Here is a 24,033-nt window from a genome sequence, read left to right on the forward strand (position 1 = left end):
GTCTTCAAGCATAATACTTCTTTACCATGTCAGCGTTGACCGGGTATCGAAGTTCTTCTCCGTCCATGTCTGTGAGAATCAATGCTCCTCCGGAGAAGGCTCGTTTCACTATGTATGGTCCTTCGTAATTTGGGGCCCACTTTCCGATTTTGTCCTTTTGAGCTGGTAGCAATTTCTTCATCACCAGCTCTCCCTCATGGTAGATTCGAGGATGGACTTTCTTGTCAAAAGCCTTTTTGATCTTCCTTTGGTAGGCTTGACCATGGCATATGGCGTTCAGTCGTTTTTCTTCGATAAGGTTCAATTGGTCGTATCGACTTTGAACCCATTCTGCCTCGGAAAGTTTTGCTTCCATGATTACTCTCAGAGAAGGTATCTCGACTTCAACCGGCAGAACTGCCTCCATTCCATAAACAAGGGAGAATGGAGTAGCTCCTGTGGATGTACGTACTGAAGTCCTATAACCATGGAGAGCGAAGGGTAGCATCTGATGCCAGTCTTTGAATGAGACAACCATCTTTTGTACTATCTTCTTGATATTCTTATTGGTTGCCTCGACTGCCCCATTCATCTTTGGTCGATATGGGGAAGAGTTGTGGTGCTGAATTTTGAACTCTTTGCACAGTTCTTCCACCATCTTATTGTTCAAATTGGATCCATTATCAGTGATGATTTTGTCGGGAATACCGTATCTGCATATGATATTCTTTCTGATGAAGGATGTTACCACCTTTCGGGTCACATGAGCATACGATGCCGCTTCTACCCATTTGGTGAAATAGTCAATGGCCACAAGAATGAACCTATGTCCATTAGATGCCTTTGGCTCGATGGGTCCAATAACATCCATGCCCCACATTGCGAATGGCCATGGTGAAGCCAACACATTGAGTGGCGTTGGTGGGACATGAATGTTGTCGGCGTATGCTTGACACTTGTGGCATTTCCGGACGTATTGGTAACAATCCCTTTCAATGGTCGACCAATAATATCCTGCTCTGAGGATTTTCTTAGCCATTGCGGGCCCGGGAATATGGGTACCGAAAACCCCCTCATGTATTTCTTTGATTACATTTTGAGCTTCGACTTGGTCTATGCACCTCAACAAGACCGAGTCATAATTCTTTTTGTAGAGGGTTTCACCAATTAGTAAAAATCCCATGGCCCTTCTTCGGACATGCTTTTTGTCATTATCGCTGGCCATATCAGGATATTCCCCTTTTGATAAGTATTGTTTGATGTCGTGGAACCATGGACAATCATCAATAGCTTCATCTATTAGAAGGCAGAACGCTTGCTTATCGTGTCGCCGGATATTGATGATGGGCATTTCATGCTCTTTATCCAAGGCGAACATCGACGAGAGCGTAGCAAGGGCGTCAGCAAACTGATTTTCCTCCCTTGGAATGTATTCAAAGACGACACTTTGAAAGAGATGTGTCAAATCTTTGATATGCTCAACATATGGTATCAGTTTAGGATTTCGAACTTCCCAGTCACCTCGTAGCTGATGAATGACTAAAGCCGAATCTCCAAACACTTTGAGCTTGAGGATACCATTGTTGATAGCTGCCTGGATTCCTAACGCGCAAGCCTCGTATTCGGCCATGTTATTTGTATAGTCGAAGTTGAGTCTTGCCGTTAGGGGGATATGCTTTCCTTGCGGGGAGATTAACACTGTTCCAATCCCATGTCCAAGCATGTTGGAGGCTCCGTCAAAATACATGGTCCACGCATCATCTTTAGGCTCTTCATGTTGTAAATGCATTATATCCTCATCGAGAAAATCGTCCTGAAGGGATTGATAATCATTGGTCGGCCCGTGTGCTAGGTAATCAGCTAGGGTACTACCCTTGATGGCCTTTTGAGTGACATGTATGATGTCAAATTCTGATAATTGTACTTGCCATCGGGCGATCTTCCCAGTGATTATAGGTTTATCGAACACGTACTTAATAGGATCCATTTTGGAAACCAACCAAGTAGTATGCCTAATCATGTACTGCCTGAGCCTTTGTGTTGCCCATGCTAACGCGCAGCACGTTTTTTCTAGCGGCGTATAGCGGGTTTCATAATCAAGAAATTTCTTGCTCAGGTAGTAGATGGCTTGTTCTTTCTTTCCTGTTTCATCTTGTTGTCCCAGCACAGCCCCCATAGACTCATCAAGCACCGTTAAGTAGAGGATTAATGGTCTTCCCTCGACAGGTGGCACCAATACCGGTGGATTGGCCAAGCACTGTTTGATCTTATCAAAAGCTTGTTGACAACTTTCATCCCAAACTTCGGAATGATTCTTGCGCAACAGCTTGAATATTGGCTTGCACGTGTCAGTCAACTGTGCGATGAACCTTGCGACGTAGTTCACCCTGCCGAGGAATCCTCTAATTTCTTTCTCAGTTTTAGGAGTAGGCATTTCCGTTATTGCCTTTACTTTATCGGGGTCCACCTCTATGCCTTTTTCACTGACGATGAACCCGAGGAGCTTACCCGACCGGACTCCGAAAGTACACTTAGCCGGATTCAGCTTAAGTTGATACTTGCGAAGCCGATTAAATAATTTTCTCAAATATTGAATGTGGTTCATCTCGTCTTTCGACTTTGCGATCATGTCGTCCACGTACACTTCAATTTCTTTATGGATCATGTCGTGGAATAGTGTCACCATCGCTCGTTGGTAGGTGGCGCCCGCATTTTTAAGTCCAAAAGGCATCACCCTGTAGCAGAAGGTGCCCCAGGGTGTGATGAAAGAAGTTTTCTCGCGGTCTTCCATATTCATCTTGATTTGGTTATACCCCGAGTATCCATCCATAAAGGAATAGAGTGTGTTTGTGGCTGTGTGATCCACAAGTGTATCGATGTGTGGCAAGGGAAAATCGTCCTTTGGACTGGCACGATTTAGATCCCTATAGTCAACACAAACTCTAACCTTTCCATTCTTTTTGATGACTGGCACAATGTTAGCCAGCCATTCGGGATACTGGGACACGACCAAGAATCCCGCGTCTAATTGTTTTTCCACTTCCTCCTTGATCTTTAAAGACCATTCGGGCTTGATTCGTCGAAGCTTTTGCTTAACGGGTCGAAACCCTTCTTTCAATGGCAACTTGTGCTCGACGATTTTAGAGTCCAAACCGGGCATATCACGGTACGACCATGCGAATACGTCCTTGTATTCCCTTAATAATTGGATCAATTGTGCTCTTATTTCATCACTGATATGGGTCCCAATGTTGACCTCTTGCAACTCTTGACCCTGCCCCAAATTTACGGTCCCCAATTCTTCTTGATACGGTTGGAGTAGACGAGCTTCTTGATCTAGCAGTCTTCGCAGATCCGGAGAGATGGTCTCCTCATCACTGTCCAACTCAACCCATTCATCCTCGGCTTTTGGATCCCGATCAGAGCGAATAATCACAGACATAATTATTTATTGGTTCTGTTTAGGTTTAGAATTTATTAATGTTAATGAGAGAGAGAGAAAAGAACTAAGTGAGAGAATAATGTGTGAAAAATGCCTCTTTATTGGTATATAAAAAAAAACTGTAAAACCCTTATTTGCATGAAAAGGTTCTCATGATCTCGGGTACTGATCATGAGTCCCAAAAAGAAAAGAAAAATGTGGAGGGGTCCTATCGTGGCTTGCCCTTCTCTCTACTCCTGCTTTGGCATAGGGTTCTTGCTCACGTCGGGCGTTGTTGAATCGAAAGTGACCCATCCAGCATCAATAAGGCTTTGGACCTTGTGTTTGAGAGCTAGGCAGTTCTCTGTTGAATGCCCTGGTGCCCCCGAATGGTATAAACATTTGTCTTGTGGCTTGTACCAATCGGGGTAAGGTGGGTCGGTCTTTCTTGGTGGAACATAAACTAGAAGTTGAGCTTCTACTAGCTTCGGCAGGAGATCGCTATAAGTGGTCGGAAGTTTGTCAAACTTCTTCACAGAGTTGTATTGCGATTTGCCTGACTTCGAAGTGGAAGAAGATGGAGAAATGGTTACAGCGTTGACTCCTCCCTCTTTCTTCTTCCCGAAGGCCTTCTTAGCTTCATATGGTTGGGAAGGCTTAGCCAGCTTCCCACTTTTGAGTCCTTGTTCCACTCTTTCCCCAATAGTGATAATGTCCGAGAAGAGTGTCGTTGTGTTCCCTATCATTTTATCGTAATAGGGACCAGTCAACGAGTTGATGAATAAGGACACCGTCTCCTTATCCGACAGCGGGGGCTCTATCTGTGCCGCCAACTCCCTCCAACGTTGGGCGTACGCCTTGAAGGATTCATCGTTCTTTTTACTCAAGGCTTGAAGATCTGACCTATCGGGTGTTAGGTCGATGTTGTATTTGTAGCGCTTGAGAAAGGCGTCGGCCAACTGCCTCCATGTGTGTACCAGATTTCCATCTAGCTGCATATACCAGTTGAGCGCGGTATCAGCTAAGCTCTCTTGGAAGCAGTGGATCAAGAGCTTTTCATTTGTGGCATATGCAGCCATCTTGCGACAGTACATGGTGAGATGACTTTTAGGGCAAGTCGATCCCACGTATTTTGGGAAATCTGGCACTTTAAATTTGGGAGGGAATTGGATGTCCCTCACCAAGCACATGTCGGCGGCATCTTTGATGTCAAAATCATGCCCCTCCATAGCCCTTAGCCGATCCTCAAGAGCATGGAATTGTTCCTTTGAAACCTCGGGCTCTTTAATCATGATCCCCGCCCCAAGGGGTACAGTTCGTGGAGGTTCTTCCTCATGTTCCTCCTCCTCATGATGATGGGACTCATGGTCATTGTGGTGAGACCCATGTACATTATGGTGACGCATGAGTTCCATCATTTGCGCCATTTGTTCTTTGAGCTGTGAGAGCTCGGCTGTAAGCTTCTTATTTTGGTCCTCCAGCGCTTCCATCTTCTTGATTTTCTGCGCGCGTGTGAGGACAGAGAGATGACCAGCCACTTTCTAAAAATGAATATTTAATCTAATTAATTTATGGAATGAATACGCTCTTGACATGAGCTTGATAACCTTCCATTTTTAAGGCCCTGCCTTTTTTAAAACAGAGTGTTACTACCCTCCTTGACTTATGATCTCTCCTCAACGGAGAATCTCGATAATTATGGGTCTCTTCTACTCATGTCAAGAGGTATTAGTGAACCTAAAGTGCATGGTTTTATGAGGATGCATGATGTCTTATTGGTAATGATGCACATGCTCCTCACTTTTATTATATTTCCATACATGGTCTTTCCTCTCATGTCATGGTATTTTCATGCATGGGGATTATTCTTAGATCTTATCACGAGGTTATTTATTAATGCACAAACAATTGCACATAAGCATTTACACAAACAATTCACTCATCCACGAACAGTCACGAGCGAATCACGAGGTAGGGGTTTCCTGCAGAAAGGTGCATATTCAAGGTGGTTCTAACTGTTCTCACCGGTCTGAGGCCCCCAAGGTGCCCCCATTATAGGGACCCAATTCCTCTTGTCGTAAGTCGATGGAAAATTCCAACGCACTGTCGGACTTAAGTTCATGGTTATCACCTTGAGTGATGTTTTCTGACAACGGTCTGCAGGCACCTATAGACCCATTCGACAACCGGCCGTACTAACATCCACTCCCTATGGCTTTCCACTCATGCCCCCGGGTATAGAGGGAACTGTTGTGTGCAAAGGTTTGTATGCAATTTGTATTCCAAACAATCGCGAAAATTTAAACATACAACAGTTATTTAAAGCCAAATAGATAAAACATATTATCATACAAGCGAGGGGTAACAGAGTAATTTTAACTATTATTTGTTAAAAATAATCTGTCACTAAATGGGACTGACTCTCGAGGCTTCCCCAGTGGAGTCGCCATCTGTCGCCACCGGCCCAAAACGGGCTTTCGGCAATCGCGAAGGATGGTTGGACTCTTTTATTTGTTTAAAAATATGGATTGCTAGAATGACTTATTCTCGAACTGAGACCTTGTCAAACGAGCAATTTTATTAAAAGGCTCACCAATCCATGTTTTTCCCAAGCGGGACCCTCCATGGATTAGCGGTTTTCATAAAAAAGAAGGGTTCATGGAGTCGCCACCAATGTTTTACTCAAAACATTAGAAAAAGAAGTTTAAGGCAATCGATTCAAAAATCGACTTCGGCCATGACAACCAGAGTCGGGTAAGGGAGTCGGTTACGCGTGGGGAAGGTGTTAGCACCCCACAGCGCCCCTTTCGGGTTCCCTATGACAGATTATTTCTAAAAATAATAGTGCGAAATTACTAAATTACCCCTATTTATTCTAAACAATTATAACTTAACTATCTACATGATGACAGTTAAATATACACACAGAAAGCAGTAAAAGGAAGGACTTAAGAAGAAACCTTTGAAGCGTGCTTTTATATTCAAGTAAAACTGGGAAGCTTTTTGGCGTTCCCTCGCTCTACAAGCCTGCTCGCTCCCTCCTAGAAAATTTTAACTATGGAAATCCGGAGGATTTCCCTTCTACTAAGTTCGAATCTCCAAGCTAAATGCTCGGAATTCCAGAACTTCGTCGGATCGACTCCCAGAGAGATTTCTAGGGCAGAACACTGCTCAAAAACCCCAGAATACTCAAGGAGGGAGTCAAAACCGTGTGTAGAAGTGTGGAAGGACGTCCAAATGACCTCCTATTTATAGGGATGGGGCTCAATACGGCCCCTGGGTTCAATACGGCCCGTATTGCATTTTTGCACTTCAATACGGCCGTATTGAATTCAGTACGGCCGTATTGAAGCACCGACACTTCAATACGGCCGTATTGAATTCAGTACGGCCGTATTGAAGCACCGACACTTCAATACGGCCGTATTGATTCAATACGGCCCGTATTGTAGTGCAAAACATGCAATACGGCCGTATTGAACTCAAGGGAGGCCGTATTGAGCTTCAATACGGCCGTATTGGTTTCAGTACGGCCGTATTGTAGTACAAAATGTGCAGTACGGCCGTACTGAACTCCAAGGAGGCCGTATTGAGCTCTAGACCTCCCACTTTCTTATTTTTTGCTACTCTAAGACCTCTAAACCTACAGATAGTCATCCTATGGTCTTCTGGGAGTCCTTCTGGCTGACTTTCCTTTGATCTTCGAGAGTCTTCGAGTCTTATTTCCGTCCCGGACAATTTTAGGGGTCTACAAGTATAGCCTATATTTACTCATTTCAAACATGATTCACACACTTAACAAATAACACAAATAATACATAACACAAACAACATATAACACAAAACATATTTACATATAAACAAGCAAGTCACAAATAGCTATAAATACTCAATTTGCCATTCTAATCCCCGGCAACGGCGCCAAAAACTTGTTGAGAATTCCGTTGAAGTACTTTTATTTATAATTATAGATTAGGTTACTTCCCTCAACGGACTCAAACACGGCAAGTGTACCGGCCGTACAAGTAGTAAAAATATCGTATCCACAGGGATTAGAAGGTAAACTAAGCATTCATTGGCTACTTGTGACTTGAGAACAATCCCAATAAATATGAATGTGAATTTAAGAACAAAACTACTGGAATTGTTAAAACACAAATAAATGGATTAGAAATGAAATGGGGTGAGAAATGGCAAAATGGACACTTGAAGTTGTGGGGGTTTGATTTCACCAAAGAAACACTAGTGAATCCTATGTCTCTTGTTACATTCATTGTTCAGTCAACCATAAATTTACTCAGACCTAATTCCTTAGAGAAAGAGCCTAGGTGCAAAATATTGAATATCAATCCCTTGAGTACTCAATACCTCCACCTGCATTACCGGTTAGGGTTTTAAGACTACTAATGGGTCAAGCCCTATCCCTAGGTACAATTCCCACTAGGCATATGTTCAAAACTAGTTTCAAGGATATTTTCCAATACTCAATGAAACCTTAAATCATGCAAAGGGTGATCAAGCCAAAGCAAGCATTAAGCATGGAATCATACACAACAAGGAATGAAACAAAACATATATAACATTAAACACAAAAGGATTACAATAGAGTTTGTTGGTTACATCAAAACCCCAATACAATGGATAGAACCTCTCAAAACAAAGAGGGGAAAACTAAAATAGAGATGGAAGAGGAAAGGAAGAACCGAAGGAATGATCCACCGTGGGAGGCTTCCGAAGCCTGAGAATCCCTCCTGCAGCGCTCCTGGAGGCGCCCCTGGGCGAATGAGGGAGAAAACCCTCGAAATTTTCCTTTTATGCAGCCTGAGGAGACAAATTAGGGTTATTGCGCCCGGCGCGTTACACTTCGCGCCCGGCGAGGGCTTCCCCTGATGCTCAATGTGCTCGCGGCCTTGAATTGCGCCCGGCGCAATTCTAAATTGCGCCCGGCGCGAGGTTTCCAAAGGCTGAGAGTACTCTATTTTATGCCCGCCCGGCGAGATTAATACGGCGCCCGGCGCGGTTGCCTGCTCTGCTCCTTAATTCTTTTGATTTCCACTCCTTTGGCCTTGTTATCCTCAATTCTCTACTTGAATACCTGCATATACAAAAGAAACCAAAATGAGAACAATTAAAATGCAATGATACAAAGAATGGAAGAATTTGATCATTAAATCTTGTATAAAAACAAGTATAATTTAGGCTCATCAGTCCCTCCTGGTATCTCCGGTACTACTCCCAATCAGGTTTGTCGTCTTCAGCGCTCTATATATGGGCTCAAACAAGCCAGTCGCCAATGGTTTGCTCGCCTATCATCATTCCTTATCTCTCATGGTTATCAATAGTCTCCTTTCGACCATTCTCTCTTCCTAATGGAACTACTTGGAGAAGATTGATGTTTCTTCAAGTTGAACCATGCTAAGTCCCTTCTTCTCTTGAGGTTCTTCATATCAATGGATGATTTGGATGAGTTCAAGCTTCAAAATCTTGAAGATGCTTCCCAAGATGGTTTAGTTTCTCTTGAAGGAGAGAAACTTGAGGAACCAAGCACAAAGGAGAGGTTCCTTTGTGAAGCTTCTAGGAGAAGGAGATTCTCCACGAAATTAGACTCTTGAAATGAGAGAGAATTTTTGAATTCTAAGTCTCATAAATGTTAAAAGTGATTACAAGAGTAGAAATTACAAATATATAGAGGTAGGTAGCTTAAGGAGCAAGCTAACCTTAATCATGGTTCACTAGGAATCATGGTAAGGTTAGTTGACCACCTAGGTGAGTTTAGAAACTTGTGGAGCAAGCTTCTCATCTCCTTGAAGGTTAGAGAAACAATTCGGTCAAAGAAAGGAGACTAGGCAAGGTGGGCAAATTTGGTCTCTTTTGGCTCCTTGAATTAATTTAAAAAATGTTTGATTTGGTTTAGTTAGGTTCATCCAATGATGATGAAACCTAGATAAATCAAATCTATGAAAAATTAGGAGCAAAATGAGTCCAATATGTAAAATTTTGCCTAGGCCCAATTCTGGCCCAATTATTAGTCACACCCTCAAGTATTGCTAAATGTCACCCCTCTTTTCCTACTGAAAAAATAGAAGATGAGTGTATCAACAAAGGAGGTTAAATGGAGTCAAACTCTCCAAGTAACCCACCCTAGAATCAATATACAATGACTAATAAAAGAAACTAAAGTGTCTCACAAATACAAAGGCAAAAATAAGCCTATACAAGAGAACTATGTACAAGATATTTACAACTAGAACTATGCCTTCTCTTCATGATAGAGTGGTCCAAATTGAAGAGTACCTTGGGCTTGGAAAGCCCACTGGTCTTCAAGGTATCCACTGGTCTTCAAGGTGGCCATAGCTCTAGAGATTGGGCCCTTGGCCCATGGTCCATCATCCCATTCCTCTTGGTTCCTTCAAATGTATCACCTCTTGGATTCCTTGGCCTTGGTTATAGTCTATCACTTCCTCAATTTTACGGGCACCCATGTTACAGCCTTTCTTGTATACGTTGATGATATTGTTTTAACTGGAAACAATATATCTAAAATACAACATATCACTTCCCTTCTTGATCACACTTTTAAGATTAAAGATCTTGGAAATTTGAAATTCTTCCTTGGCCTCGAAGTTGCTCGTACCAGCTCTAGTATTCACTATGTCAACACAAATACATCTTAAACATAATTTCTGATTCTGGAATGCTTGCATCTCGACCTACATCCACTCCTATGAACTATTCCACTCGTTTGCATGCAAATTCAGGAACTCTACTATCTGACCCATCTTCCTACAGAAGATTAATTGGACGACTCATTTATCTGACCATTACTCGCCCTGACATTACCCACGCTGTCCAACATCTCAGTCAATTCATGGCACATCCTACCACTGCTCATTCACAGGCCGCTTTCCATATTCTTCATGATCTTAAAGGATCTCCAGGCTTTGGTATTTTCTTCCCTACAGATAGCACTATTCAACTCAAGGCATTTAGTGATTTTGATTGGGCCGATTGCATCGATTCTCATCGTTCCATTACCGGATTCCCCATCTATCTTGGTCGTTCTCTCATTTCATGGCGTTCAAAGAAGCAATCTACAGTTTCTAGGAGCTCATCTAAAGCTGAATATCGTGCTTTAGCTTCCACTACACGCGAACTCCAATGGTTCAGTTACCTCTTGCAAGATCTTTGAGTTCCATTCCTTCAACCCGCTGTTCTGTATTGTGATAATCAATTTGCTATTCAGATTGCCTCAAATCAAGTTTTTCATGAAAGAACTAAGCATATCGAGATTGACTGTTATATAGTTCGCAACAAGGTCAACACTGGTTTACTCAAGCTTTTGCCTATCTCATCTTCCATGCAACTTGTTGAAATTTTTATGAAAGCTTTATCACCTGCAATTTTCAAAAGTTTGTGTTCCAAGCTGGGTATGATGAACATACATTCCCAGCTTGAGGGGGGCTCTCAACAGTAATTAGTTAGCTGTTATATTTTTTTGTTATTAGTTAGCTATCACATTTTCTGTTAATACCTTTTGGTTATTATATTTCTTTGCTATTCTGTTTTCTTTATCCAATGTTTATATAATTTCTCATCATCAATAAGAAAGTGAAAGATTGTTGTTGATCAATATACTCTCTCTTCATATGCTTTCGTGTCAAGCTCATGGGTCTGAATACTTTTGATATACGGAACCTGAATGAATGTATGTTTCATACTGAGTAGATACACCCACGCACTGGAAGCTATGAAGAAACTTTACAAGGAGCAGAGTCACGAGATAAAGACTTTCAAGCGAAAACTGAAAAGCTCCGGACTCTCAAAGATGTTGCTTCCAAGGTCACTTTCCTTTTCCATGACAATGTTATAAGCAGGGACGACTGCATTTACATTAGGGCAGCTACCTCACTAAGTTTTTATGTCCTCCTAATTTTTTATATATTTATAATTATAATAGACATTTATAATTACTAATTATTCCCATAAGTTGTAATGTGGTGAAAATAATTATTTATATTATATAAAAATAAGCTTTATAATGTATAACTAAAATATTAGTTTATATATATAATTATTGCTCCACGCTTAAAATTTCTAAATCCCTTATTGCTATGAGTATGAAAATTTTACTCATTACATTTTTTCGCTTTCCCTCTTTAGGATAATAATCTTTAACTCTACCGAATCACTGATTGCATTGGCTAAAAGTGTTTGAAAACATGTACTCTTTTGTTCTATTTTAGTGGAGCCAAATTTTACTACTTCTGCAGTAGCTGGTATTCCCATTAATGACACTTTTCTTTTTTGGCCCGGGGTGGAGAAGATGACCATGCGCTTTTCTCTTGTTTTAATGGAGGAGCACATTCTTGCAAATTTTTTCGTTATAATGATCTCATTTTGCCCTACTGTAATTTTTATTTTTGGGCCATTTCTAAAAGAAAAATAAAATCTAATTATTTAATTTTACTTTCTTATAGCTTCGGGAAAGCATTGGAAATTTTTACTGAAATAATTTTTTTTTAAAATTTTTTTACCAAAACAACACCTATTCTATTTTATTTACAAGAGTAGCACCTTTTACTGTTCACACTCAGAATTCGGTTCCCGGGAAACCAAATTTTGAGTAGTGTTTAAAATTTTTCTTCTTTTCTGTTTGTAGTTCAGGTTGTGTGTTAATGTTGCAACTAGAATGGCCCGTTTTCCAAGCAGAACGGTCTGTTCTGCTTTCACGCGTAGTTTGTTAATTTTGAAACTGAAACATCCAAGCAGAACGACTCGTTTTGATCCATTCGTCATGTGTGTATTTTTGCATCAAGAATGACCCATTCTGAAAGGAGAACGGGTCGTTCTTCAAGTGCTACAAGGAGAACGGGTCATTCTGAAAGGAGAACTGGTTATTCTAGATCCAGTTTTACACCATGTTTGGATCCAAAATGCAAAAAAAAATTAAAAAAAAAAATTTTAACAGGAGGAGAAGGAAGGTGTGTAAGTGTGGAACATGGTATATGTATTACCAACACTGAGACAGTTTTGAATTCTTTATCTCTTTCTATATTGTTATAGTTTTAATCCTAATGGATTTACACAGATAAGCCCCATGTAATGTGTTTGAAAGTTCCTAATTATTTCTTCTGCATATTATATTTTATTAGACACTGATGAGGAATTGATGGAATGGAAGACCAAGTTTGGAGAAAGGATTGCAATTCTAGAAGCACAAATACAAAATTTGGAAAGAGAGTGGACTGACACTGATGATAAAAGTTCTAACCTTCAGAAGACTATTCCTCATTTCATCCATGAGATTAGCAAGCTACAAAATGAAGCAGATGTAAATGAATTGATGCACAATCTTCCTATACTGAAATCTAGTTTTTCATAGTTCTTGTAATTTTATTTATAATTTGAATTGTAGGCTCACTTGTCTTTGAAGAATGAACGTGATTCCTCCATTCACAATATTTTTGCTAGATATAATTTAGGATCTCTTCCAATGTCACCATTCAGTGATGAGGTTGTTTTAAACCCCACTAATCGTGTAAAATTGAGGTTGGCAGATCTTGAGAAGGATCTGGGTGATGAAAAGGTAATTTTTCTGTTCTCTCATTTGTTTTATGGGTGTATGTTCACTTTTAGGTGTCTGTGTGTTAGGGTGATAGCTAACCGTCACCAGGGAATAGGGAAGGAATCCTAACAACTACGCTATTTAGAATACAATAAAAAAACTGATAAAATAACTTCATTCATAATCTCAATGGGGAATACAATTCCTTCATATATAACTAATTAGACTACATCCTAGTCATACACGTGTACCACAAAGGATGCATTTTTAGGGAAAACAAACAGAATTCATTTAGCTATTTTTTTATAAAGTCCTTTAGCCATGCGGGCTCTTGTGTTTTTCTAGCTGGTCTCTTGGCTATTTGGGCTTGAGGCCCATCAATAGCTATGGGTTCCACAAGAACCTTGTCCTCAAGGTTAGAATTATTAGTTGGGCTAGTTGGGTTTTCTTGCACGGGTCCACTTGATTAAGAAACTGAAGTGGAAGAGTCCATCGAAGGCTCTAGAATGTTGATATTTTGGTGAGTGGATGGGTCCTTAACCACATGGGGGGAACACGTGTTTGAAGTAGAAGTGGTTGGTGGGTTTGGTGGCATTAACTCCATAGGTGGGGACGATGTCTCTTTATATTTATTGAAAGTGTGGGGCTGAGGAAAATTTAATGGAGGAGATTATGATATCTCCGTCGAATCTAAGGGGTTGGTGAACACATCTGAAACGGACGGAGGCGGATCGGAGTAGTCTAGAGGTGGGGAACCATGAAATGGCCGAAGGAGTGAAACATGGAATACAGGATGCAACTTGGAAGATGGAGGAAGGTCAAACTCGTAGGCCACCAACCCGACGCGATGCTTAATTTGGTAAGGACCATAGTAGCGCTAAGCGAGCTTAGCCGAGGTTAGACGTTGCAGGGACTGTTGTCGGTATTGTTGAAGACGAAGAAAGACCCAATCACGTTCTTTGAATGTAAGATCTCGTCGTCCTTTGTTTGCTTGGTCTTGCATGCTCTGCCTGGTGCTTGCTAAAGTTTGTTTAAGTTGCTTGAGAACTTGATGTTTCTGCAGAAGAGAAGCATCCACAATAACAGAGGGTAGGAGGGTGCCTCTCGTACAAAGCCTCGAACGGGGAATGCGGATGGCGAAATGGATAGTGGTGTTGAACTAGTATTCCGGCAGATAGAGGAACCAGAACCATGACTTCGGATGGGTACCTGCAAAACAACAAAGATAACACTCAATAGAACGGTTAGTTACTTCTGTTTGTCCATCACTTTGTGGATGATAGGCTGTGGAATAGTGTAGTTTGGTTCCCTGGTGACGAAAAACTTCTTTCCAAAATGTGCTCAGGAACAGGGGGTCATGGTCAGAAATGATGACTCTGGGGTTTTCATGTAGGAGAAATATCTCAACATTAAAACGTTGGGCCAGTTGAGCAGCTATGAAATGGGAGGGAAAGGCCACAAGGTGAATGTATTTGGTTAACCGATCACAAATGACCCAGATAACTGTATGGCCAAAAGAAGAAGGTAATTTTGTGATAAAATCCATTGAGAGTTCCTCCCAAACACGTTCTGGAGTGGGGATGGGTTGTAGAAGAGTTACGGGCTTTTGGGGAATATATTTATTTTTTGGGCAAATCTCATAGTTTCTGGTGAATTCTTTGACAATAGTAGGTAGCAAAGGCCAATAAAAGGATGCAGCGATGCGGGCTAGAGTACGACGGTAACCAGAATGACCCAAAGTGGGGGAAGCATGGTATCCCTTCAGTATGGTAACACGGAATTGGTGTGCATCAGGGAAAAAGATCTGACCCCGATAAAGTAAAATACCTTAGGTAACTTGAAAATGATTATGGTTTGATTTCAGATGAGTTTGAATGAGTGTTTGTCCTTCCGGGGTTGAATAATAATCTTTGATTTGTGTTAACAGGGAAGGCAAAGGTGAAGAGATGGAGAAGAATAAGTTAACCTCCTCCTTCTCAAGCCGAGAAAGGGCATCAGCTGCTTGATTATGGCGACCAGGTCGATACACAATATCAAAGCTGAATCCCAATAGTTTGGTGGCCCATTTATGTTGTTTTGGAGTCTACAATGGCTGAGTAAGTAAATTCTTCAAACTTTGTTGATCCGTGATGATTTGGAAATGGTGTCCAATAAGATACTGACGCCATTTTTTGACAGTTGCAGTCACCGCAAACATTTCTCAAACATACACTGAAGAAGATTGCATTTGAGGACACAAAGGCTTGCTAAAAAAAGCAATTGGATGGCCCCCTTGAGAGAGCACCGCTTCAATAGCCAATATGGAGGCATCAGTTTGAACCACAAATGGCACAGAGAAATTTGGCAACGTTAGCACAGGAACTGAAGTTGTGACACCCTCTACCCCAACATAATTACAATAGATATAAACCATATATATATAAATTCTTTCTTAGTCTAATATAAAATAATTATCTCAAGTATCATTGGGTAAAAGATGCACATTCATAATTTTCAACTGTAAGTATCAAATTGTCAAGAAATAATAAAATAAAGATTATAGATTAATCCCAGTAAAGGTGGCAGAGCCTCCTAGTTAGGAATTAACTTATAATCTTTTAGTAAAATTATAATATGACAAAAATACAAACTTTCAACATAAATAACATAAAAATTACAAAAGAAAAATAATAATAATTTAACAATAAGTCTAGCTAATCCCGATGTCACATCCTATCAGAGCGAAACCCAAACAGAAGCCTAAGCTTCACCACCAACATCCTCAGCCTCATGCTAATTATCTGCATCATAATTTAAATATACACAAAAATGACAAGGGAGTGAGAAACTTCTCACTCAGTTGCAGATATAGAAATAAAAGTTAAATAGCACACACACACGCAATATAATTCACATATATAATCAATCTCACATATATGCTTATGTATAATGATTTTCTTGACTTGACTCACTAATATATGCATGTGGCGCCATACGGAAGTTGCAGAATTCATCACTGGTGACCCGAAGGCACACCTATACAATTGTCGGTGACCCTAAGGTACACCTATCATTGGTGTTCATACACCTCGTTAGCATATCGTGGGTGACCCAAAGGTACACCTTGTTAGTCGTGGGTATGCGGCCTCAGCGGCACACCTGGAGTAATATGTGCATATGATGCATGTCATACATTCACAGACTCAACCTTTAGCATGTTACACATATCATATTCATATTTCATAATTAAGAATTATTTCAATAATCTAATTTAATAGTCCAATAGTCCAACAATCCAAACAGTCCAACAGTCCAAACAGTCCAATAGTCCAACAGTCCAACAATCCAACAGTCCAGAGGTTGCTTAGGTATCATATTTTTCAATAATAATATATTAAGATCTTTTAAGTAAAGTAGGAAGCTTAAAAGGTAATATAAGATAATAAGGAGGCTCAGCCTTCCATTTAAATAATAGATTACAAATTTATAAATACTTAGGAGGCTTAGCCTTCCATTCAAATAACAGATTCTAATATGTAAATAAATAAGATATAAAACAAAACACATCAATAATACATATTCAAAGAAATAAACAACAGGCAAGGGATCGGGAGCCAATCCAACAAACAGACCATTTAACAATTATTTCTACACCCCCAAGCAAGGTTTCCCACTCCCCCCCTTACCTGGATAAATAGGAATTTGGGCAGAATCTCCTCTCTTTCTCCTTAAACCGGAACCAGAACTAGAGCAGAACCTTCTCTATTCTCCTCCTCTTTTCACAACCTAGGCAGAACCTTCTCTCTTATTTTCTCTTTCTATCTCTCTAGAATTCCTTCTCTCTAAACTTTTCTTCTCTCTAGTTATGAATTTTCAAAATCCTTAGGTCCCTATTTATAGAAATTTTGAAGTTACTATGCACTATGCACTATTCATTAAAATAATAATATAAATACTATTCATGAATAGTAAAATACTATTCATCCAAATAATTTGAGTTTTGACGTAAGTGCTTACGTTTTTTTCAAAATTACTATTCATATGAATAGTAAAATACTATTCATACATACGTATTCGTAAATAGTAAAATACGTATACATAAATAGTAAAATACGTATACGTAAATAGTAAAATACATAAATAAAATACTTATTCACATAATAAATACATTAAAAAAAAATATTTCTTTTCATTAAATAAAATTTGGGATGTTACAATTCTCCCCTCCTTTTAGAAATTTCGTCCCCGAAATTTTTGCAATGGTAAACTCTTTGCATTCTTACTTCTAATTCTTATGCAACATCACTACCTTGTTGATGTACAACTTTTATCAATTTCCTCAAAGGATTTGCTTAGGGAAAGATCTTGACGAATTTATCCACTTAAACACAAACAAAATCAATTTCTTAAGCGTCTTAGACAAATCTTCCACTAGGGTCTATCTATTCACCATCTTACTTCCAAAATGGAGCATCTAAGTGCTACAAGATTCTTAAAAACTTCTAGTATGCTAACCATAAATATACAATTGCTTTACTCCTCTCTTCATCTTAGGTCACAAAATATCTTCTTAGATTTTGGTACATCTTAGTAGTTTCTGAATGGATACTAAAGATACTCTTATGACCTTCTTCTAGGATTGCTTTATTAAATTCTAGCACACTAGGAATGCACAACTTATCCTTAAATCTCAAAACTCCATCCACTCCAAATTTAAACTCACTCTCCATATCTTGATTCAAGTTCTTTACTTCGCTTTCCATATTAGACCATCACGCTTCCCTTGCACCACTCTGATACATTTTAGTAACTCCTAAATAAATGTTAAGAGTACTCTTATGTCCTTTCAAGTTTTATAACTAAACATCCAACTGTGTCCTTTCTAATCTCTTGCTTATTTGGGTCACTAATAAAGGATCTAACTCCTAGTTCCTCTAATCTCATCTATTAGTTACTTCCAACATAAATAATTCAATGCTACTATGGTAATCTTACACATCAAGCATAAGTTTCTAAATTCTGCAATCAAATTCAATCCTTAAATCATCAAAATAATAATTTGGTTATCATTGTAATCCAGATATTTGCCACAACATCAACACCTAAGCATTAGATACACATATCAGATCACTAATTTTACTACTCTATCTACAACCAATTCAAACTCTTCTATGATCAATTCTAAAGATCAGGTACCTAAGCATAATGTACACTCGGTATCCATATCAGTTCTCAAGTTTCACCATTTCATCTTCACCCAAGTCATAATCATATCCATCACCTTAACCTATAGCCTTATAACTTGTTACCAAAATAAATCAACTAATTATGCTCCTATAATTTTCTTCAACAATCCATTCGCTATTCATACTTAATCTCACAATACTAGAAGTAACCTTATAATCCAAACTTAAATTTCTAATTTGAGCCAAAAAGATTCATCTCTCTAACCATAATGAAAGATAAAGATTTCCTCAAAACATCAATCACCACAATGGCTTTAGCCAAATAATAAGATCAAAATTTTACTCCTTAAGAAACTTCAACTATTTCTTTTATCTCGTATTCAACCTCTTTGGTCAAAAGATATTTAAGGTTCTTATGATCACTAAATACCTCAACCATAGAATCATATAGTTAGTGTCTCCAAATCTTAGTATAAATGACAAAGTCGCTAACAAGGTTATGGGTAAGGTAATTTCTCTCATGAATTTTCAATTTCTTAGAAACATAAGCTACTATCTTTTCTTCTTGCCACAATATTCTTCCTAAACCTATTTTCAGAGACATATTTATATATTACAATAATCTTACTAAAATCTAGTAATATTAACACTAGTCAATCTTTCCTTAAGAGTTTGAAAACTACTTCCTCAATTGTTATCCCATACTAATGTAACTCCTTTCTAGTCAATTCAGTCAAAGGTAATAGTAAGTAATTCAAAGAAGTAAGCAACGAAATGATTTGGGTAGTTAAAAATATACACAGGTTCAAGAATTCCTGATATAGATTATCCTTACGGTTGATTCCAAGGGTAGGCAAGAAACAACCTAGTGAACTGAAACATCTTAATAACCAAAGAAACGAAGGCAAAAGCAATTTTTATAGTGAGAGCAGTTTAATCCATGAACAGCTGTTAAAAAAAAATTACTCACTGAATTTTCATATAAACTATCAAACAAGACTCCTGATTTTACTAATTGACTCAAGTATCTCTCACTTAAGCACAACTTAAGTAGATCTTCCTCCGCAAGAAATTTCATGGTCTAAAATACTCACCTCATACAATCCAGATTAGACAATCTAGTTTAAATCTATTTTTATGCCTAACAACTCAAAATATCATGATAGCATATATCTACCTGACAAACCGAGTTGTATTCATCCAAGTGATTTCAAACCTATCTCAAACGAAAGTTAAGTGAATAAGCTACAACTCTTTATGAAGACATAAGATTTCCAAGAGATCATCTCTTTAGCTAAAGATTCAAATATCACCACTAATAAATTCAGTGCTTACTAAATTTCTAATCACCAAGGCAGTCATAACTTGAAGTTCTAGATTTTTGTTTCATCTTATCCTAGTTCTATTGAAAAGATAATATCTAAAGCCATATTCTTCATAAAGACCTCAAAATATAAATTTTGTCGATATAATACTCATACTATCATAACAAACTATAATGAAAATATTTTCGACACCAAATAGCAATAATGTATCAATATATCTAATGCCACAAAATACCTCAACTTTTTCCAAATTCACTACTTAATTTCTCATTCAAGTCTCTCCTTACTTTTCTCAATCAAAACAACTCACATGCTACCTAAACCATAAATAATTAACATACCAATAATAACACTTAAGGGAATTAACATCATTTCGATCTCTCACCAAAGAGACAACCACCTTTAGATTCAACCTGCTACAACTATAGATGTCAGAAACTTCACCAATCATAAACTCTTAGTACACTCAATATATCACCTCCCATCCAAGGTTCTAATAATTCGAGTTGGCTAACACTATCATGATTATCATTCCTCTGATTACAAACTAACTTAACAATCTCAAACTCAACAATATCAACACAAGACGAACATCATCATCATAATACACAACAAACAAGACATAGTCAGAGTACACAACAGAGTCATGATAAGCACATAACACACACGGTTGATAAAATCAACCAGGCTCTGATACCACTAAATGTGACACCCTCTACCCCAACATAATTACAATAGATATAAACCATATATATATAAATTCTTTCTTAGTCTAATATAAAATAATTATCTCAAGTATCATTGGGTAAAAGATGCACATTCATAATTTTCAATTGTAAGTATCAAATTGTCAAGAAATAATAAAATAAAGATTATAGATTAATCCCAGTAAAGGTGGCAGAGCCTCCTAGTTAGGAATTAACTTATAATCTTTTAGTAAAATTATAATATGACAAAAATACAAACTTTCAACATAAATAACATAAAAATTACAAAAGAAAAATAATAATAATTTAACAATAAGTCTAGCTAATCCCGATGTCACATCCTATCAGAGCGAAACCCAAACAGAAGCCTAAGCTTCACCACCAACATCCTCAGCCTCATGCTAATTATCTGCATCATAATTTAAATATACACAAAAATGACAAGGGAGTGAGAAACTTCTCACTCAGTTGCAGATATAGAAATAAAAGTTAAATAGCACACACACACGCAATATAATTCACATATATAATCAATCTCACATATATGCTTATGTATAATGATTTTCTTGACTTGACTCACTAATATATGCATGTGGCGCCATACGGAAGTTGCAGAATTCATCACTGGTGACCCGAAGGCACACCTATACAATTGTCGGTGACCCTAAGGTACACCTATCATTGGTGTTCATACACCTCGTTAGCATATCGTGGGTGACCCAAAGGTACACCTTGTTAGTCGTGGGTATGCGGCCTCAGCGGCACACCTGGAGTAATATGTGCATATGATGCATGTCATACATTCACAGACTCAACCTTTAGCATGTTACACATATCATATTCATATTTCATAATTAAGAATTATTTCAATAATCTAATTTAATAGTCCAATAGTCCAACAATCCAAACAGTCCAACAGTCCAAACAGTCCAATAGTCCAACAGTCCAACAATCCAACAGTCCAGAGGTTGCTTAGGTATCATATTTTTCAATAATAATATATTAAGATCTTTTAAGTAAAGTAGGAAGCTTAAAAGGTAATATAAGATAATAAGGAGGCTCAGCCTTCCATTTAAATAATAGATTACAAATTTATAAATACTTAGGAGGCTTAGCCTTCCATTCAAATAACAGATTCTAATATGTAAATAAATAAGATATAAAACAAAACACATCAATAATACATATTCAAAGAAATAAACAACAGGCAAGGGATCGGGAGCCAATCCAACAAACAGACTATTTAACAATTATTTCTACACCCCCAAGCAAGGTTTCCCACTCCCCCCCTTACCTGGATAAATAGGAATTTGGGCAGAATCTCCTCTCTTTCTCCTTAAACCGGAACCAGAACTAGAGCAGAACCTTCTCTATTCTCCTCCTCTTTTCACAACCTAGGCAGAACCTTCTCTCTTATTTTCTCTTTCTATCTCTCTAGAATTCCTTCTCTCTAAACTTTTCTTCTCTCTAGTTATGAATTTTCAAAATCCTTAGGTCCCTATTTATAGAAATTTTGAAGTTACTATGCACTATGCACTATTCATTAAAATAATAATATAAATACTATTCATGAATAGTAAAATACTATTCATCCAAATAATTTGAGTTTTGACGTAAGTGCTTACGTTTTTTTCAAAATTACTATTCATATGAATAGTAAAATACTATTCATACATACGTATTCGTAAATAGTAAAATACGTATACATAAATAGTAAAATACGTATACGTAAATAGTAAAATACATAAATAAAATACTTATTCACATAATAAATACATTAAAAAAAAATATTTCTTTTCATTAAATAAAATTTGGGATGTTACAGAAGTGATTTTCTCTTTTAGAACTATAAAGGCAACTTCTGCCTCAAGATGCCATGTAAATTGTTTTAAACGCAAAACGTCGGTGAGAGGAGCGGCGAGAGTGGCATAGTGACGGATAAATCTACGATAAAATCCAGATAACCCAAAAAAACCACGGAGAGTCATGTGAGATCATGGAGTTGGCCAATCCACAATAGCTTGAATCTTTGATGGGTTAGGGGCCACAGTCCCCTTGGTAATCTCATGTCCAAGATAATGAACAGAATCAACACCAAATACACATTTAGGTAACTTAGCATAAAATTGGTGAGAATGCAACAATTCTAGTATCATATGCAAATGGTTAACATGATCTTCCAAAAAATGACTATAACATCAAAGAAAACCAAAATAAACCGTCGTAAGTAGGGCCTAAGTAAGTCATTCATTGCTGCCTGAAAGGTGGATGGGGCATTAGATAACCCAAATGGCATGACTAAGAATTCATAGTGTCCATCAAACGTACGAAACGCTGTTTTGTGGGTGTCTTGTGGAACAACACAAATCTGATGATAGCCTGATCGTAAGTCAATTTTAGAAAAATGTGTAGCTGGGCCAATTTCATCCAAAAGCTCATCAAAGTGGGTAAGGGAAACCTGTCTTTAATCGTGACTACATTGAGAGTCCTATAATCAACACAAAAACGCCATGACCCATCTTTCTTTTTTACCAATAAGGCTGGAGAAGAAAATGGGCTAGTACTGGGTGTAATGATGCCCTCATTCAACATATATTGGATAAGATTAGTCATAATATCCTTTTGAGAGTGTGGGTAACGGTATGGTTTAACATTAACGGGCTGGGCTGAAGGAAGAAGGTTGATGTGGTGGTCATGGGGTCGAGAAGGGGGAAGGCCATGCAGAATGTCGAAAACATAGGAAAGGTTTTAAGGACTTGCCTAATGTTGGTGTGGGTTGAGGAAGGTAAATGGTCTAATAAGGGAATGGGTGAGGAGGGTTCCGGGTAAATTGAAAGTAATAAGGCTGAAGCGATGAAGTCAGTGTGGAGGTCGTGGCATATTTGGTGAAAAGTGGAAAGTTGGGGAAAAGAGACCTTGGAACCATGTAACGTAACGGTTTTACCATTGGTAGTAAAGGCAAGGGAGGATATGGTAAAATCAGCCTCTACTGGTCCAAGTGTTTGCAACCAATCCAAGCCTAAAACGGCATCAGCGCCCTCAATAGGTAATAAGTAGAAAGGAATGTGAAAGGAATGGTGTTGAAAAGTAACAGGCACATTGTAGACCCCTAAAATTGTCCGGGTCGGAAATAAAGCTTGAAGACTCTCGAAGACTGAAGGAAGATCAGCCAGAAGGACTCCTGGAAGGCCCTAGGAGGGTTCTCTGTAGGTCTAGAGGTCTTAGAATAGCTCAAAATAAGGAAGTGGAGGGAATGAAGCCCAATACGGCCGTACTGAACTTAATACGGCCGTATTGAAGCTTCAATACGGCCGCAGTGAACTCAATACGGCGTATTGAAGTTTCTGAAACTTCAATACGGCCGTACTGAAATCAATACGGCCGTATTGAAGCTTCAATACAGCCGCAGTGAACTCAATACGGGCGCATTGAAATTTCTGAATTTCAATACGGCCGTATTAAACTCAATACGACCGTATTGAAGTTCAAAAATTTCAATACGGCCGTATTGCTTCTGTAGGCCGTATTGCGCCTATTCCCTATAAATATGACGTCAATTGGACGTCATTCCAGACTTTTTCAGATAGTTTCAACCCTCTCCTTGAGTATTCTGGGGTTTTTGAGCAGTGTTCTGCCCTAGAAATCACTCGGAGAGTTGATCCGACGAAGTTCTTGAGCCCCGAGCCATTTTGCTTGAGGATCGAACCTAGTCGAAGGGAAATCCTCCGGATTTCCATAGTCAAAATTTTATAGGAGGGAGCGAGCGGGCTTGTAGAGCGAGGGAACGCCAAAAAGCTTCCCAGTTTTACTCAATATATAAAAGCACGCTTCAAGAGGTTTCTTCTTAAATCCATCCTTTTACTGCTTTCTG

At 38.6% G+C, this 24,033-nt stretch overlaps 1 long non-coding RNA gene across 1 annotated transcript; it reads right to left on the reverse strand.

The window, feature by feature from the left end:
• Positions 1-13,122: 13,122 nt before the first annotated feature.
• LOC145955928 (uncharacterized) lies at positions 13,123-23,777 on the reverse strand. The gene is made up of 3 exons (XR_014432700.1): positions 21,457-23,777; positions 16,631-20,571; positions 13,123-15,745 (listed from the first exon to the last, which is right to left on the reverse strand). It is a non-coding gene; the product is annotated as an uncharacterized LOC145955928 (long non-coding RNA).
• Positions 23,778-24,033: the final 256 nt, after the last annotated feature.

The sequence above is a fragment of the Cajanus cajan genome, chromosome 3 (genome assembly GCF_000230855.2).
Source record: "Cajanus cajan strain Asha chromosome 3, NIPB_CcT2T_4, whole genome shotgun sequence".
Classification (NCBI taxonomy): domain Eukaryota; kingdom Viridiplantae; phylum Streptophyta; class Magnoliopsida; order Fabales; family Fabaceae; genus Cajanus; species Cajanus cajan.